The sequence below is a fragment of the Cavia porcellus genome, unplaced genomic scaffold, assembly GCF_034190915.1.
Source record: "Cavia porcellus strain 051 isolate PalLab524CR breed Dunkin Hartley unplaced genomic scaffold, mCavPor4.1 scaffold_17, whole genome shotgun sequence".
NCBI lineage: Eukaryota > Metazoa > Chordata > Mammalia > Rodentia > Caviidae > Cavia > Cavia porcellus.
In genome coordinates, this window is record NW_026947500.1 from 44,293,648 (window position 1) to 44,307,943 (window position 14,296).

Consider the following 14,296-nt stretch of genomic DNA (forward strand, 5'->3'; position numbering starts at 1 on the left):
GCGTTGGTGCATTGAACTTTAGTGGGTGTTACAGTCAGGGTTGGTGAGGGAAACAATTTAATACATGACATATAATTTATGGAATGATTTTATTTTTATTTTTTTTAATTTTTTTAAAAATTTTTATTTAAGGAGAAAAGAAAAGAAAGAAAAAAAAACAGTGAAGGGGTACAAGTTATACAGATTTACAGAATAAAAAAATGCGCAGTAGGAAATCACTAGTTAATGGATTACATATTGCCATCTTAGAAATAATTGTTCAAGTCACAAAATTAAAGCTTGTAGAGTGGACATTCCAACAATGATACTGCAGACAGTTCTGTTCAATGATCCAATAAAACTCTGTGATATCATTTTCTATCTTATACACTTAAATATACATGCAGTTATATAGTTTAGAGCACTTTCTTTTCCTCTCTTTTGTACAGTGACTATTACACATTTTGGGTTTCATTGCTCCCACGGTTCTTGTTGCTTTTTTGGAAGAGAGCAAAACCAAATGTGACATAACAGAACAGAATCGGTCAAGTCAAAAGGGTGGACATAATAGATAATATAAAAACATAATACAAGGTGATCAACAATGGTTACCATAATGCCTCCCGCTATTTCTAATAGAATTGCCTATATCATTAGTTGTAATAGAATTGAACAAAACCGTAAAGAATAAAACCGACAAAACCAAAATATTGGAGATATTGTAGGTCTTCAAAAGTAGATAAAAGTCAACGAGAATGGGCGTTATAATGAATCTCATTATCTTCTCAGCTGATGCCTAAACTTTCGAACCTGATACTATCCAGCAAAACAGAATAGAGGAACCTCAGTCAAAAACAAGATGGTGAGAGTAACACAGGGCTTCAAATCGAGATAATAGAAAGTCAAAGTGGGTTACTATATTATATCCTGCTATATTTTTCCCTTTAATTAAATGGATAAAAATAAAAAAGTAAATAATGGAGTGGAGATTGAGAAAAAAGAGGGCATAACAGCAAAACAGGGCAGATCAAAACATAACCATTTAAGCAGAATAGTGTTTCACCACCAGATAATCCTGACCCAAAAATAGTTACCATATTGACTCCCTCCCTGAAGTCCTTGAGTACAACTTCATATACTGTAGCATTAAGTATATCAAAACAATGTAAATCCATTTAAGAGAATGACAGCATTATAGAGTATTTAGAATCGACTAACAAAAAATGAACAATGGTCTCTGTATAATCTCCTTGTCTTTAAAAGGTTTTTTCTTATACTATCGTACTTAACAAAATCCAATAAGATACAACCTGTTTAGACCATTGGAGACAGAAGAACAAAAGCTAGATGAGACTTCAAAACAAGATGGTACTAAATCAGCATTACCTATTAAGATGTCATTTTCTCCAAAAAAAGCTGTTCCTATCATCCAATCTTCTCTGTCTCATTTCTGTTGAGCTCTTTTTCTGTCAGTAGCTGTCAGTTTGTCTTCTTCATTTTGTTCTCTGCTCCATTCGTTGTGGCCTCCCCGCCCCTATTTCTGGGTTCTTTGTATTTTTCTTTTTTTTAGAATATCCTGCAATACTTTCTGTAGGGTTGAATTGGTGGTTGCAAATTCCCCCAGTTCCTCTTTATCCTGGAAGCACCTCATTTTTCCATCAATTTCCAGGGACAGTTGTGCAGGATATCTCAATCTTGGCTGTAGATTATTATCTTTCAAAGCTTGAATTATTTCTCCCCATGCTCTTCGTGATTTGATGGTTTGTGAAGAGAAATCTGCTGTAATTCTGATGGGTCTTCCCTTGTAAGTGATCTGTTTCTTGTCTCTTACAGCTTTTAATATTCTGTTCTTGTATTGAATTTCTGGAATTTTTATTATTATATGCCTGGGTGTTTCTCTGTTAGGGTTGTAGGTAGCTGGGGTCCTGTATGCCTCATACATTTGAGTATCTTTACCTTTTGCTAAATTAGGAAAATTCTCCTGGATTATTTCTGTGAGTAGCTTTTGTAGTTCACTTGTTTGTGTCCCTACTTCTTCTTTTATGTTCTTAATCCTTAAGTTATGGCTCCTCTTATCATCTTCTTGTCTTTGTATTATTGCTGTGTGTTTCTTTGTTATTTTTAAGAAGTTTTTCATTTCATTCTCCCATGTTTCAAGTCTGCCCTCCAATTCAGATAGTCTGTCCTTAGTTTCTTTCAAGCTGTTATGCCAGTCTTGGGTAGACTTCTTAATTTCTTGATAGTCCCTTTGCACCTGCTTCACATACTCAATGCTTTCTCTGTTTTCTCCATCAAGCAATTCTCCCCTCTTTTTCTGTTCTTCCATTCCACCATCTGCTTTTTCCTGGGTGGTGCTTAGCATTTCTCTAACTATTCTGCATACTTCTAGCTTCAGGTCATTGATAACTTCATTCCTGAATTGGTCTATGAGGCTCTCTAAATGGCACTTAATGTATATTGGTGCAGTGTCCACTGCCTGATTCTCAGGATTGGGGGTCGAGGAGCCTTTTTTGTTGCTTCCCTTCCCCATATTTTCTGTTCCTTATAAAATGTAATCTTACACAGGAGGCCCGGCTTCCCTGCCTGTCAGCCACAGCTTGATCAAATTGCGCTGGCTAGTTGTTCCCGCTCACCGCTGCGCCCCAGGGAGTTGCGGAGGAGGCAGCCTACGCGGGAGTCGGTCGCTCCTCCGGGCCACCGTCAGGCTCTGGGATCTGGGTTAGGCCAGCCTAGGGAGTCCGCCAGCAGCGTCCCTCCGGTCAGGCACCTTTCACCAATCCCGTCCGAGAGGGAAATGTGCGGCTGCAGTTGCCACCGCGCCCTGCTCTTACAGGACTGCCCGCGCCCAGAAAAACCTCCGCTGGAGTCAACCTGTGGTAGGGAGTCAGTTCCTCGCTCACCTCGCCACCAGTCAGCCTTCCTCCCTGTCCGTCACGTTTCCGACTCCGTTCGCAGATTCCCGTTCCCAAGCCTCTGCGTGTCTCTCCTTGCTGAGCCGCTGTGGAGGTAGCCGGCCGCCTGGCGGCGGGAAATCCAAACCGCAGTTTCCGATGGCGTGGGGACTCCGTTCCCAGACTCCCGTTCCCAGAGCTCGGCGGTCGCGTCTCTCCTTGCTGAGCCGCTGTGGAGGTAGCCGGGCGCCTGGCGGCGGGAAATCCAAACCGCGGTTTCCAATGGCGCGGAGTCAAGCCTCCACACCGAGATTTTTCTGTTCCTATTTTAGCGCCAGGACTGTATTCCAAGTTGGATTCTCTCAGCCCAGTTCGTTCCTGAGTCAGCAGAGCATATCTCTACTGGTTCGTATCTCCTTAGTCCGCATCATTCCTGGCCTCTGAGCCGAGCCTTTAGAGAGCGTTCAGTAGTTGCTGTTGTCTGTCCGCCATGTTCTCCCCGATCTATATAGAATGATTTTATAATATTCACCCAAAGAATGAAGTGTGAATGAGTATGGGATTTGTCCACACACTAGAGACCCAGAGTATCTAGCTGAGGACTTGGATTTTGAGGCAATGTCCTGCATGAGCCCAGCTGAAGACCTAGAGCCCACAATAATGTCTCATGCAACTCTGTTTCACAGATGGGAAGGAACAAAGGTCAGTGATGGAAGCTAGAAGGTCTATGCCAGTGGGATGAAGGATCTGTGGCAGCAGGCTGAGGTATCTGCACTGGAGCCAGGAAGTCACGCTCAAGGTAAGCACTAGAGCTTCCCCAAAGAGTAGCAAGCCATCCTCAGCCACAGTGAGGACCCAAGGTCCTCGTAGATGAGAATATCTGAGTTCATATTAGGAAACCAGCAAGATATATTCCTCCAGGAGAACTAACAGCACCACATCTTCCCCTCCAGTCAGTTCTCCTCTTTGTGCTGTTGGCAACAATCCTCAGATGGACCTTCCACACCCAGTACCATGGTGATTCAGATCACCTGGGTGTTACAAATTGACTACCACCTGTGAACACATTGCAGTGTGTAAGTGGGGAGTTATTGAGGTGGTTCAGCATATGTGGGTCATTAAAACAAATTAGAAGAATGAGTGTTGCTCTAGGCACTCCTAAGCAGTTGTGTGGCCTGAAGAAAGACAGTGTAGGAAGCGGTGTTCTAGTCACAGATTCAGAGTGGATTCTCCGAGGTGAGCATGTTGGGATTCTAAGGCCATCAGTGATGCAGATGTCGGTGGACAGCACTGAGGAGGAAGTGGAAGCAGTGGTGCAGGAGCAGCAAGGTAAAAGGGGCCGTCACTCTCTGATGCACAGATGGAGGCAGCAAGGACCATAGGAAGACAGATGTGGCAAAGTGATTTCCCACGAGAAAGTGTCATCATTGTGAGGCAAAGATAATGCAAATGTGGGCTAGCATCTACTCTCAAAGTTGGAAAAACTCGTCTGAGTCTCAGGACTCATCACAATTATATGATCCATAGAAAATACTGATTTTTCTGACTCTCATTTTTTAAATACTAAAATTACACATATCACATCAATATAAAACACTAACAGGCTGATATTTAATGCTGACCTAGTATATACTGGCTGTATAACTGGTTGAGTGATAAGTGCTCTACACTCTCCACAGTGCTGTAAATGAAGGCAAAGGATGCTGGAACCTTTGCTTTATCATAGGCTCCTCAAAACCTGGCATCGGCCTCCAGCACCCCTGACTGAGCCATGGCGAGCCCATCTAAGGTGACCAAGTTCATCATCACCGGGCTCTTCCAGAGCACAGCAGTGCAGAGTGTGCTTCATTATCTTCCTTGCCATATACCTGGCCATTCTGGTGGGAAACAGCATCATCGTCCTGGTGGTCAGTGTTAGTGAGAGCCCCCATGTACTTCTTCCCGGGCTACCTGTCCCTAGTGGAGATCTGTTACTCCTCCACTGTGGCCCCCAAATTCATCGCAAACCTACTCACTGAGATTAAAACCATCTCCTTCAAGAGCTTTCTGGCTCAGATATTCTTCTTCCATTTCTTTGGGGTTGCTGAGATCCTCCTGCTAGTGGTGATGGCCTATGACTGCTACGTGGCCATTTGCAGGCCTCTTCACTATATGAATGTTATGAGTCACCAAATGTGTCACATACTGGTGGCTGGTTCATGGCTGGTGAGCTTTGTTCACTCTTTAGTTCAGATTATCATCACTATGGCTTTGCCTTTCAGTGGTCTCAATGTGATTGACCACTATTTCTGTGACCTCCAGCCATTATTCAAGCTGGCCAGCACCGACACTTTTTTGGAAGGCGTCATTATTTTTGCCAACAGTGGATTAGTTGCTCTGTATTCCTTCCTCGTCCTGGTGTGCTCCATGTAGTTATCCTCGTCAGCTTGAGGAACCATTCAGCAGAAGGGAAGCTAAAAGCACTCTCCACCTGTGCCTCTCACATCATCATGGTCATCTTGCTTTTTGGACCTGCCATCTTCCTCTATCTGCATCCCTCCTCCACCTACACTGAGGACAAGCTGTTCTACACAATCATCACTGCCATGGTGAACCCCATTGTCTGCACCCTCAGAAATGCAGAGATGAAATTTGCCAAGAGGAATTTGTGGAGCATAAAGAAGCCAGAGATGGGGTGAAAGGAAGACTAAAGGATGGGATATGGATTTTAAATGATAGTGTTATTGACTTTGAGGTGCATTTTCCTGTCTGAGTTGTTTAAGAATATAATAAGCAAAGTAAGGATATAATTTTACCATTGTAGTGATTCTCCTTCAAGATACCACTATTACTCCACCAATAGAATCCATGTGTTTTTACTCAGTTTGTGGGACTTGATTTGTCTCTAAGATATCTAACAATATCGTGAATTTGGGTAACTTAGTAAGCCTAGTAAAAATGCAAAGCATAGTCTTAAAAATGCATTTCTAATGTCATTGACAATAGCAATTGTAGCAACTTACGAGTATTAACTGTTTTTTCCAATAACTGATACAAATGGGTTACAGCATCATATTCCTGTAGAAGTGCAAAATGTGTGATAGTTTGATACAGTTATTAGCTTATCCTTCACCTCTCACATTTACCATCTTCTGTGTTGGGAAAATTCAGCATGTGCTCTCCTTACACAGTGTAAATTTAGTAACTGCGGTGACTCATTGTGCTGTGGAATATGACATCCTGATGCATTGTCCCTAAACAATTATCCCCAGTACAAAGGAGAGCATTTTGACACATACTTTTTTAATTTAAGATTAAAAACACAGAAAAGAAAAATGAAAATCAATTGTGACAAGCAACAAGAAACAAAATACAGGAATATGACAATAGTTGTTATATTGCATATTGGTACCTTCAACAGATTGCTTAGATTAATAGGTTTGGACATGTAAAATTTATCTAAACTTATGAGTATTAACTGTTTTTTCCAATAACTGATATAATTATTAGTATAATCAGTTTAGTTATCATATATATATATATATATATATATATATATATATATATATATCTTTTCCTTTTGTCCTTTCCCTTATTTCAATTACTTCTCCTCTTTGAACAGTTTCTTACCTTTACACAGTATTCATTGTAGGTTTTTGAATACATATAATTTTTCAGTTTCTTACACTAGGGAGACAATATGGCATTTATACATGTGAACTTGATTTATTTCACTTATGAGTATGGTCTCAAGTCGTTCCATTTACTTATAAAAGCTTCGATGCAATCTTTTCTTATAGATGGGTAGTACTCCACTGTATAAAAATACCACATCTTTTTATCCATTCTGTGATTGATGGGCACTTGGGCTGTTTCCAAGGTTTGGTTATTACAAATTGTGTTGCTATAAACATGGGTGCACATATATCACTGTGGTATGATATTTTCAGTTATTCTGGGAAACTGCCCAGAAATGGGATATCTGGGTCTAATGCAATCTCTAGTCCTAGCTCTTTGAGGAACCTCCTGACTGATTTCCTCAGTGACTGCACCAGTCTACACTCCCACCAACAATGGAGAAGAGTTCCTTTTTCCCCACATCACTTCTAGCATTTGTTGTTGGTTGATTTATTGATCTTGGCCCTTCTTTCTCAGGTGAGATGAAATCTCAATGTTGTTTTAATTTGCATTTCCTGAGTGACTATTGTTGTGGAACATTTTTTCATATCTTTATTTGCCATTTGTATTTCTTCATCTGAGAACTGTACATTCATCTCAGATGCCCATTTTTGGATTGGGTACATGAATTTTGGGGGCCTGATTTTTAAAGATTTTTCTTAAGTTGTAAATAGAAGTTTATTTGTTTGAAGGATAATTGGCGAAGATACTTTCCCAATTCGTGGGTTTTCTTTTCACTCTATTGGAGATTTCCTTTCACATGCAAAAGCTTTTTAATAACATGAGATCCTAGTTGTTGATTCTTGGAAGTGTTTCCCATGCAGTTTGATTTTTGTTCATGAACTCTCTGCCTACTCCTGTCATTAAGATTTCTGCCTACTTTGTCGTCAGGTAGATTTGATGTTTCAGTTTTAATATTTACATCTTTGATCTATTTTTGACTTTAGTTTAGTGCATGGTGATAGACATAGATCCAGTTTTAGTTTTTGGTATATGGAGAGCCAGCTTTTTCCAGTACAGCATATTAAAGAGACTATGTTTGGCCCTTTGTCAAAGATGAGGTGGACAAGTGTGTTTGTACTTGTGGTTGTGTTTTCTAATCTAGTCCACTGATCTTCAAGTCTGTTTTTATTCCACTTTCATACTGATTTTTTCACAGTAGTTTTGTGATATAATTTGGAATTGGGAATTGTGATGACTCCTGCTCTACCTTTGTTGCCCAGAACTGTGATACTATTCTAGGTCACTTCTGGCTCCAGATGAATTTTAGGGATGATTTCTCTAGATCTGTGCAGTATACCATTGGTATTTTGATTGGAATTGCATTAAATCTGTACAACAATTTTGGGATAATGGCCATTTACACAATGTTTGTTCTTCCTATCCATAAACAGGGAATATAGTTACACTTTTCTGAAATCATCTTTCATTTCTTTTTTCAGAGTAATATAGTTTTCACTGTATAGATCTTTTCCTTCCTTTGTTATGTTGATTCTGCTTTTCTTTTTAAAAATTTATTTTATTTTATTTTTTAAAATTTTATGTAAGGAGAAAAACAAAAATAAAAACAGAAAAAGGGTACAAGTTATACAGAATTTCAGAAAGAATAAACAGGAGGAAATCACTAGTTAATAGATTACATATTGTTATCTTAGAGATAGTTGTTCAAGTTACAAAATTAAAGCATATAAAGTGGGCTTTCAAACAGTGAGACTGAAAAAAGTTTTGTTCAATGATCCAACAAAACTCAGTAATATGGTTATCTATCTTATACACTTAAACATATATGCGGTTATATTCTTTTTAAAAAAATTTTATTTAAAAGGAAAAAGAGAAAAAAACAAAACAAAACAAAGCAGTGTAAGGGTACAAGTAATAAAGAACTACAAAGAAAAAAACCCAAAACAGTAAGAAGTCACCAGTTAATAGATTACACATTATCATCTTAGAGATAGTTGCTCAAGTCACAGTATCAAAGCATACAAAGTGAACATTCAAACAGAGAGACTGCAAACAGTTGTGTTCAATGATCCAACCAAAAACATTAATATGGTCAGCTATTTAACACCCCTAAACACACTTGCAGTTGTATCCTTTAGAGCACTTTTTTCCCTCTCTTTTTTACAACAAAATTTACACATTTTGGGTTTTATTACTCCTTAGTTCTTATTACTTTTTTTGGAAGAGAATAAAGTCAAATATGGTAAAACAAAGCTGTCAGTCAAAACCAAGGATAGACATAGTATATGATGTAAGAGCAGAATACAAGGTTATCAACAATGGTTACCATAATGTCTCTTGTTTCCTTAAAAAGAATTGTCTTATCTCATTAGGTATTATAAAGTTGAACAAAACAGTAGAGAACGCGACCAATAAAACTTAAACATTGTAAACATTACAGGACTTCCAAAGGAGAAAATAGTCAAACCAGAATGGGCATCTTAGTGAATCTTATTGCCTTCAAAGTAGTTGCCTATACCTCCAAACTTGATACTATCATACAGAATGGAACAGAGTTTAATCAGTCAAAACAAGATAGTGGGAGTACTACAGGACTTCAAAACAAGTTAATAGGAAATCAAAAAAAGTTACTATAATATATCCTGCTAATTTTTTAAATTTTCCCCTTAATTAAAAAAACCATAAAAAATAACTAAATAATTTTTTAATGAATAAGGGAGAGATTGAGATAAAAGAGAACATAACAATATAACAACACAGGTTAAAGCTTGACTGTTTCAGCAACCTAGTGCTTCACCACCAAATAACCTGATTTAATAGTAGTTACCATAGTGTCTGTCTTTTTCCTTGAAATATTTGAATATAACTTAATATACTATAGCTTCAAATATTTCCATATCAAGAGCGATTATATTCTTTAGAGCACTTTCTTTTCCTTTCTTTTGTACAATGACAATTACACATTTTGGGTTTTATTACTCCCACAGTTCTTATTACTTTTTTTTTTGAAGAGAGTAAAACCAAATGTGACATAACAGAACAGAGTCAGTCAAATCAAAAGGATGGGCATAATAGATAATGTAAAAACAAAATACTAGGTGATCAAAAATGGTTACCATACTGCCTCTTGCTATCTTAAAAAGAACTGCCTATATCATCAGTTATAATAAAATTGAGCAAAATAGTAATGAATAAATCCAAAACATTGGAGACATTACAGGACTTTAAAAGAAGATAATAGTCAACCAGAATGGGCGTCATAATGAATCTTACTGTCTTCACAGTTGTTACCTATACTTTCGAACTTGGTACTATCAAACAAAGCAGAATAGGGGAAAATCAGTCAAAACAAGATGGTGAGGGCAATACAGGGTTTCAAATCAAGTTAATAGGAAATCAAAGTGGGGTACTATAATGTATCCTGCTATTTTAAATTTATTTTTATTTTTTTAAAATTTTATTTAAAAGGAAAAAGAGAAAAACACAAAACAAAACAAAGCGGTGTAAGGGTACACGTAATACAGAACTACAAAAAAAAAAAAACCAGTAAGAAATCACCTGTTAATAGATTACATATTATCATCTTAGAAATAGTTGCTCAAATCACAGTATCAAAGAATACAAAGTGGACATTCGAACAGAGAGACTGTAAACAGCTGTGTTCAATGATCCAAAAACATTAATATAGTCAGCTATTTAACACCCCTAAACACACTTGCAGTTGTATCCTTTAGTGCACTTTTTTTCCCTCTCTTTTTTACAACAAAATTTACACATTTTGGGTTTTATTACTCCTTAGTTCTTATTACTTTTTTGGGGGGGAGAGAATAAAGTCAAATATGGCAAAACAAAGCTGTCAGTCAAAACCAAGGATAGAGATAGCACATGATATAAAACAGAGTACAAGGTTATCAACAATGGTTATCAATGATGTCTCTTGTTTCTTTAAAAAGAATTGTCTATCTCATTAGATATTATAAAGTTGAACAAAACAGTAGAGAACAAGACCAATAAAACTTAGGCATTGTAAACATTACAGGACTTCCAAAGGAGACAATAGTCAAACCAGAATGGGCATCTTAGTGAATCTTATTGCCTTCAAAGTAGTTGCCTATACCCTCAAACTTGATACTATCATACAGAATGGAACAGAGTCTAATCAGTCAAAACAAGATAGTGGGAGTATTACAGGACTTCAAAACAAGTTAATAGGAAATCAAAAAGAGTTACTATTATATAGCCTGCTAATTTTTTAAAATTTTCCCCTTAATTAAAACAAACATAAGAAATAACTAAATAATTTTTTTAAAGAATAAGGGAGAGATTGAGATAAAACAGGACATAACAATATAACAATACAATACAGGTCAAAGCATGACTGTTTCAGCAACCTAGTGCTTCACCACCAAATAACCCGACTTAATAGTAGTTACCATAGTGTCTGTCTTTTTCCTTGAAATATTTGGATAAAACTTCATATACTATAGCTTCAAATATTTCCATATCAAGAAGCCCAGAGTAAAGCCTTTCCAATTAATAAGTGAAAACTTTATAAGACTTCAAGGCCACATAATGGGGAATCATGATTACCACATATTTTTATATATTTGAATCATTACTTACATTAGGGAAACTATTCGGTATTCACACACGCGAGATTGATTTATTTCACTTATGAGTATGGTCTCAAGCTGTGCCCATTTATTGATAAATATCTCAATGTGATCCTTCTTTATAGCTGAATAATATACTCCATTGTATAGAAATACCACAACTGTTTTATCCATTCCTCAGTTGATGGACACTTGGGTTGTTTCCAAGATCTGGCGATTACAAATTGTGCTGCTATAAACATAGGTGCACATATATCACTGTGGTATGATGCTTTCAGTTCTTCTGGGAATATGCCTAGAAGTGGAATAGCTGGAATAAATGGGATTTCCAATCCCAACTTTTTGAGAAATCTCCAGACAGACCTCCACAAAGGCTGTACCAGTCTACACTCCCACCAACAGTGCAGGAGAGTTCCTTTTTCCCCACAGCCTCTCCAGCATTTGTTGTTGTTGGTTTTCTTGATCCTGGCCATTCTTTCAGGAGTGAGATGTTATCTCAGTGTGGTTTTAATTTGCATTTCTCTAGTGACCAATGATGATGAACATGTTTTCATGTATTTATTTTCCATTTGCATTTCTTCATCTGAGAATTGCGTATTCATCTCAGATGCCCATTTTTGGATTGGATCTTTGAATTTTGGAGGTCTGAGTTTTTTTAATTCTTTATATGTTTTAGACAAGAGTCCCTTGTCTGAGAGAGAGTTCACTAAAATCTTTTCCCAGTTTGTGGGTTTTCTTTTCACTATGCTGGAGATTTCTTTTGACATGCAGAAACTTTTAATAAGTGGTCCCAGTTATTGATTCTGGGAAGTAGTTCCTGTGCGGTTTGAGTCCTGTTCATGAATTCTCTACCTACTCCTATGTCTCCAAGGTTTCTACCCAATTTGTCTTCCAATAGATTTAGTGTTTCTGTTTTAATATTCAGATCTTTGACCCATTTAGATTTTAATTTAGTACATGGTGATAGACATGGGTCTAGCTTTAGTTTTCGGCAAATGGAGAGCCAGTTTTTCCAGCACCATTTATTAAAGAGACTGTCGTTCTTCCAATGAACCTGCTTGGCTCCTTTATCAAAGATAAGGTGGTTGAGTGTGTTTGTAGTTGTGACTGTATCTTCTAAACTATTCCATTGATCTTCGGCTCTGTTTTGATTCCAATACCATGTTGATTTTACTACTGTTGCTTTGTAGTATAACTTCAAGTCAGGGATTGTGATGCCACCTGCTTTGTCTTTGCTGCTTAGAATTGCCTTTGCGATTCTAGGTCTCTTCTGGTTCCAGATGAAATTTAGGAGTGATTTCTCTAGATCTATAAGGTATGTTGATGGTATTTCTATTGGGATTGCATTGAATCTGTATAACAGTTTTGGGAGAATGGCCATCTTCACAATGTTTGTTCGTCCTATCCATGAGCAAGGGATGTCTTTCCATTTTCTGAGATCATCTTCAATTTCCTTTTTCAGTTTATTATAATTTTCACTGTATAAGTCTTTCACTTCTTTCGTAAGAGTAATTCCTAAATATTTCATTTTTTTGCTTGCTAATGTGAATAGTCCAGTTTCTCTTATTTCCCTCTCTGTGATTTTGTTGTTCGTGTATAGGAATGCTATTGATTTCTGAGTATTGATTTTGTATCCAGCCACATTACTGAATTTATTTATTGTATCTAAGAGTCTTTCAATGGAATTTAGGGGGTCTTCTATGTAGAGTATCATGTCATCTGCAAACAATGATAATTTAACTTCTTCTTTTCCTATCTTTACCCCTTTTATTTCTCTTTCTTGCCTAGTTTTTATCATGAATAAATGTTGGACCTTATCGAAGGCTTTTTCTGCATCTATAGAAATGATCATGTGATTCTTATTTTTGGCTTTATTGATATGGTGGATTACATTTATTGATTTATGTACGTTGAACCATCCTTGCATTCCTGGGATGAATCCCACTTGGTCATGGTGTATAATCTTCTTGATGATTTGCTGGATCCTATTTGCCAATATTTTATTGAGGATTTTTGCATCTGTGTTCATTAGGGAGATCGGTCCATAGTTCTCTTTTTTAGTTGGGTCCTTCTCAGGTTTTGGTACTAGAGTAATATTTGCTTCCAGGAATGACTTAGGAAGGATTGCTTCCCTTTCAATTTCATTGAATAGTTTGAGGAGTGTCGGCATTAGGTCTTCTTTGTATTTCTGGTAGAATTCTGCAGTGAATCCATCTGGGCCTGGGCTCTCCTTGGTGGGTAAGGACTTAACTACATTTTCAATTTCATTAACAGAGGTTGGGTTATTCAACAGTTTTACATCCTCTTGATCTAGCTTTGGTACTTCATATGTTTCTAAGAATCTGTCTATTTCTTCTGTGTTATCAAACTTTTGAGAGTAGAGGTTTTTGAAATAGGTGTTGATGATCTTCTGTATTTCTATTGGGTCTGTAGTGATTTCACCTTTTTCATTTCTTATTGCATGAATTTGAGCTTTTTCTTCCCTTTTTTAAATAAGGTTGGCTAGGGGCTTATCGATTTTATTTATTCTTTCAAAGAACCAACTCTTTGATTCGTTGATTCTTTGGATTGTTTTCTTAGTCTCTATTGCATTGATTTCTGCTCTGATTTGTATAATTTCCTGTCTTGTTTTGGCTTTGGGCTTGACTTGCTCTTCTTTTTCTAGCTGTTTGAGGTGTTATTTATTTGTATTCGTTCTGTTTTCCTGATGTGGGAACTCAGTGCAATAAATTTTCCTCTGAAGACGGCTTTCATTGCGTCCCACAGATTCCGGTAAGTTGTATCTGCATTTTCATTTTCTTTTAGGTATTGTTTAATTTCTTCTGCGACCCACTGATTACTCAAGAGTGTGTTATTCAGTTTCCATGTGTTTGCGGGATTTTTGCAGTATCTTTTATCATTAATTTCTAATTTCAGAGCGCTATGATCCGATAACATGCAAGGGATGATTTAAATTCTTTTGCATTTGTTTAAATATGTTCTGTGAGCTAATATATGGTCTATTTTAGAGAATGATCCATGTACTGCTGAGAAGAATGTGTATTCTGATGATGTTGGGTGGAACATTGTGTATATGTCTATCAAACCCATTTTTTCACAGGTGTGATTCAGTTCTGCTATTTCTTTGCTCATTTTCTGTCTGGTTGATCTGTCCCTTGGTGTCAATGGTGTATTAAGGTCTTCTGTTACAATTGT

At 37.2% G+C, this 14,296-nt stretch overlaps 1 pseudogene; it reads left to right on the forward strand.

Moving 5' to 3' along the window:
- Window positions 1-4,641: 4,641 nt before the first annotated feature.
- Window positions 4,642-5,548, forward strand: LOC100730433 (olfactory receptor 4B1-like; annotated as a pseudogene).
- Window positions 5,549-14,296: the final 8,748 nt, after the last annotated feature.